The sequence below is a fragment of the Schistocerca cancellata genome, unplaced genomic scaffold (genome assembly GCF_023864275.1).
Source record: "Schistocerca cancellata isolate TAMUIC-IGC-003103 unplaced genomic scaffold, iqSchCanc2.1 HiC_scaffold_902, whole genome shotgun sequence".
Classification (NCBI taxonomy): domain Eukaryota; kingdom Metazoa; phylum Arthropoda; class Insecta; order Orthoptera; family Acrididae; genus Schistocerca; species Schistocerca cancellata.
This window is the reverse complement of record NW_026046912.1, coordinates 5,001-10,000: the sequence shown is the minus strand read 5'-3', so window position 1 is coordinate 10,000 and position 5,000 is coordinate 5,001. Positions and strand designations below refer to the sequence as shown.

At 54.0% G+C, this 5,000-nt stretch overlaps 1 non-coding gene across 1 annotated transcript in view; it reads right to left on the bottom strand.

The window, feature by feature from the left end:
- LOC126148906 (small subunit ribosomal RNA) overlaps positions 1-678 on the bottom strand; it is a 1,909-nt gene extending 1,231 nt beyond the window's left edge. Inside the window, exon 1 of the ribosomal RNA XR_007530666.1 lies at positions 1-678. This exon is cut by the window's left edge and continues 1,231 nt beyond it. This is a non-coding gene — a ribosomal RNA (small subunit ribosomal RNA).
- Between the last annotated feature and the right edge of the window lie 4,322 nt (positions 679-5,000).

Genomic DNA, 5,000 nt, shown 5'->3' with positions numbered 1-5,000 from the left:
TGAACCAACAGCGTGGGACACAAATCCAACTACGAGCTTTTTAACCGCAACAACTTTAATATACGCTATTGGAGCTGGAATTACCGCGGCTGCTGGCACCAGACTTGCCCTCCAATAGATACTCGTTAAAGGATTTAAAGTGTACTCATTCCGATTACGGGGCCTCGGATGAGTCCCGTATCGTTATTTTTCGTCACTACCTCCCCGTGCCGGGAGTGGGTAATTTGCGCGCCTGCTGCCTTCCTTGGATGTGGTAGCCGTTTCTCAGGCTCCCTCTCCGGAATCGAACCCTGATTCCCCGTTACCCGTTACAACCATGGTAGGCGCAGAACCTACCATCGACAGTTGATAAGGCAGACATTTGAAAGATGCGTCGCCGGTACGAGGACCGTGCGATCAGCCCAAAGTTATTCAGAGTCACCAAGGCAAACGGACCGGACGAGCCGACCGATTGGTTTTGATCTAATAAAAGCGTCCCTTCCATCTCTGGTCGGGACTCTGTTTGCATGTATTAGCTCTAGAATTACCACAGTTATCCAAGTAACGTGGGTACGATCTAAGGAACCATAACTGATTTAATGAGCCATTCGCGGTTTCACCTTAATGCGGCTTGTACTGAGACATGCATGGCTTAATCTTTGAGACAAGCATATGACTACTGGCAGGATCAACCAGGGAGCTGCGTCAACTAGAGCTGAGCAGCCGGCCGCCCGGGAGTGTGTCCCGGGGGCCCGCGCGAACACGCAAGCGTCCGCTCAATTATTCTGCAAACAGGAGGAGGCTGGGCTCCCCTGCACAATACACCTCGAAACCCTCTCAGGTCCCGGCGGCGCGCAGCGCCGTCCTAAGTACTTGGTCGGGTTCGAGAGAGGCGCAATCGCCCGGAGTTAGGCGAGTAGACGCTTTAGGTGCGACCACCCGTGCTCCCAACTGAGCTTGCCGCTGCCGACAGAGGCCCGGGAGCGTGCTGTCGTGGCATTGCCGGCGGGAGACAACACGCGCCACCTACGGTGACCGGCAGCTCCAACGCCAGCGCCACAGAAGGGCAAAGGCCCCACGTGGGTGCCGAAGCGAACTCTCCCAGCACAGCGCACGTGCCAACACGTCCGCACAACTGCGATACAAACCACCAGCGAGAACCGCTGGGGCGACCGAGCAGCAGACGGCGTCGCGGCGCCGAGTGCCGGGCGGCGGCGCATCCTCAACGCACACAGTCCTCAATCGGACCAGCACACTGCAGATGTCCACCGCGCTTCGCACCGGGTCCGCGAGGACCCACTTTGGCTGCACGGCGCCGCGCGCAGGGTGCCCCGGCGCGCAGCTGCGCCGCCTGCCGCGTCCGTCGGCCGGCGCGCCTGCCACTGGGCGCCCCCACCAGCCGGCTGTAGCGCGTGCGCCCACGCACCGCGCGGCCAGCACGCCGGGCGGCCCCCCCCTCACCGGCCGGGGACAGTCCCACCCACCCACAGCCGCGTATCGCTTCACACCCAGATTCACATTCACGTTCGTTGGTATGGTGGGGACCGCTTCGTAGCTGTACCGATCGTTGCCCTCACAGATGTACCTCCAGCAAGATCAACCGCACCACAACGGGTTACCAGTTGTTCATTTGCGTAACGTCACCAGTAAACGTACACGTCCATCCCCGTTTGCAAAGTCAACTATTATTGCATGCCTGCCTGTCAGGTGTCAAGACACACTACATTCGCTCACATCCACGCAACAAAATGTGCCCGACTAGAGGGCACGTGGAAGGTGCCCCCGTACATATGCGATCTCCATTGCGCGACCAACTGTCAACCGGCCTCTGTAGCATGTCGCAGATGTGGAACGCGGGGCACCGTGCTATCACATTGTGTGAGAAGAGACTACTACGTCTGCATACACGCGCCACTACATGAACAGACGGCTCATGCTGATCGCCATCCACTGCGTCCATTACTCCCACACGTCTCTATGGCGTACCACACTGCAATGCAGCTGTTATGGGGAGATGACACATAGCTGTGTACACAACATTCTGAGCCGGTTGCGGTTGGACAACAATACATTAATGTAACGTGTCATATGCCAATTACAGAGCAGGGTAAGGCACAACGTGGGTTAGGTTAAGGCACAACGTGGGTTAGGTTAAGGCACAACGTGGGTTAGGTTAAGGCACAACGTGGGTTAGGTTAAGGCACAACGTGGGTTAGGTTAAGCCACAACGTGGGTTAGGTTAAGCCACAACGTGGGTTAGGTTAAGGCACAACGTGGGTTAGGTTAAGGCACAACGTGGGTTAGGTTAAGGCACAACGTGGGTTAGGTTAAGGCACAACGTGGGTTAGGTTAAGGCACAACGTGGGTTAGGTTAAGCCACAACGTGGGTTAGGTTAAGCCACAACGTGGGTTAGGTTAAGCCACAACGTGGGTTAGGTTAAGCCACAACGTGGGTTAGGTTAAGCCACAACGTGGGTTAGGTTAAGCCACAACGTGGGTTAGGTTAAGCCACAACGTGGGTTAGGTTAAGCCACAACGTGGGTTAGGTTAAGCCACAACGTGGGTTAGGTTAAGCCACAACGTGGGTTAGGTTAAGCCACAACGTGGGTTAGGTTAAGCCACAACGTGGGTTAGGTTAAGCCACAACGTGGGTTAGGTTAAGCCACAACGTGGGTTAGGTTAAGCCACAACGTGGGTTAGGTTAAGCCACAACGTGGGTTAGGTTAAGCCACAACGTGGGTTAGGTTAAGCCACAACGTGGGTTAGGTTAAGCCACAACGTGGGTTAGGTTAAGCCACAACGTGGGTTAGGTTAAGCCACAACGTGGGTTAGGTTAAGGCACAACGTGGGTTAGGTTAAGGCACAACGTGGGTTAGGTTAAGGCACAACGTGGGTTAGGTTAAGGCACAACATGGGGGTAGATTGCGGTACAAATTGCGTTACATTGCGGTGCAAATTGCGTTACATTGTGGTGCAAATTGCGTTACATTGCGGTGCAAATTGCGTTACATTGCGGTGCAAATTGCGTTACATTGCGGTGCAAATTGAGTTACATTGCGGTGCAAATTGAGTTACATTGCGGTGCAAATTGAGTTACATTGCGGTGCAAATTGAGTTACATTGCGGTGCAAATTGAGTTACATTGCGGTGCAAATTGAGTTACATTGCGGTGCAAATTGAGTTACATTGCGGTGCAAATTGAGTTACATTGCGGTGCAAATTGAGGTAGGTTAAGGTGCAACACAGGTTAGGTTAAGGTGACATAGGTTAGGTTAAGGTGACATAGGTTAGGTTAAGGTGACATAGGTTAGGTTAAGGTGACATAGGTTAGGTTAAGGTGACATAGGTTAGGTTAAGGTGACATAGGTTAGGTTAAGGTGACATAGGTTAGGTTAAGGTGACATAGGTTAGGTTAAGGTGACATAGGTTAGGTTAAGGTGACATAGGTTAGGTTAAGGTGACATAGGTTAGGTTAAGGTACAAACTGGGTTGTGTTATGGTACACATTGCGTTGTAGTACAGTACACGTTAGGTTTGGGTACGGTACACAATGTGGTATGGGATGGCGTGTTGTGGGGGGGGGGGGGGGGGGTGAGGTTCGTTGATATCGACCGTAGGACGTGGATGCCCGAGGCAGCGTCAGTGTGTCAAAGGAGTTATGTCACGTCGGGATGCGCTTTCCGCCAGTGAGAGGGGGGGGGCGAGCCGTGTCTGTGGTTGCGGCAGACCTGTGTGTTTCATTCCTGCCAGTGTGTTTGTGCTGTAAGACGAGGCAGTGTGGTGATGTTGGGTGCACCCCTGTGTAGGACATGTGTGGGTGTTGGTGGCTTATCTGAGCAATTGTGGTTGTCGGACGAGTGGGATATTCTGTTTTATGATTGGACCTCCTGGCCTGGTTATCATAGTCTGGTTGGTGTACTGTGGCGGATAGGATGCACCGGACGTTGGTCCATGCCGGTGCTTAATTATTGTATCTGTGTTTGTTACAGGCAGAGAGTAGTGTGTGATAGAGTGTGTGGGTGATAGAGTGTGCGGGTGACGTGTGGTTCGTTTTGTTTGCACAGACGTTCAGCATGTATAGGGGCATTTGCGTATTTGATCTATCTATGTGGGCCTGCATAGTTTACTGAGCAGTGCTGCGAGGTGACTGAACTACGAGCGACGTACTCATTTACAGCGGAATGGTTGCCTTCTACCAAAGATGGAGTATCGACTCTACGACAGCGTTGGCACCGCAGGAAGCGGTGTCGTACAATGGCCCCCACACCGTCATCGTTGTGCGGGGTAGGGACCGTATATATTCTGCGAGGAGCCCTGTTTGCCACAGGGCGTGGGGTCTCGCGTCCTGCGGTTCAGTGCCCCCAGGGAAGCGCGCGGAGGTGGTGCTGCTGCTGCTGTAGCAAGCGAGCTACTTAGAGCATGTATAGGGACAGCGGGAATATGGCATATTGGATATAACTCTTCATGAAACGCAAGATATAGGGGTGGATTGCACGATAGGAGTGCGGGAAGAGTCCGCCATTCATCCGCTGGAGTTGCGATTTGGGCGGTTGGAGTGGGGCACGTGCGGGTGCGGGTGGAGCGATTGTCGGTCGACGACTTCGTGCGGCGCAGGCACTGGCGTTGGGGCTCCTGTGGTGGACAGATGATGCAGGCTGTGTGGGTGGCGTCGAAAAATGGGCACTGTGGGACCTAGCGATGTTGTAGTCGGCGTGGCGTCGCCTAGATGGCGGTATCGTCGGTGCAGCAGGTCATGTTGCGGGGGACCTGCAGATGGCGGTCTTTTTGTTTGTGGTGCGCTCGCCATGGTGGACGTAGTGTCGTCCGATTCGCGTAGATGGAGCTATTGCATGTGGTTTCGTCACATTGTCATAGATGGCGGTGCCGTGTTTTGGAGGTATGGTTGGCGTAGTTTCGTTGGATTCCTGTAGATGGAGGTGTCGTTTATGGGCCGGATGGCAATGTAGTTTGGTCACATTCCCAAAGATGGCTGTGTTGTGCCTGTGGGCGGCATTGTCAAC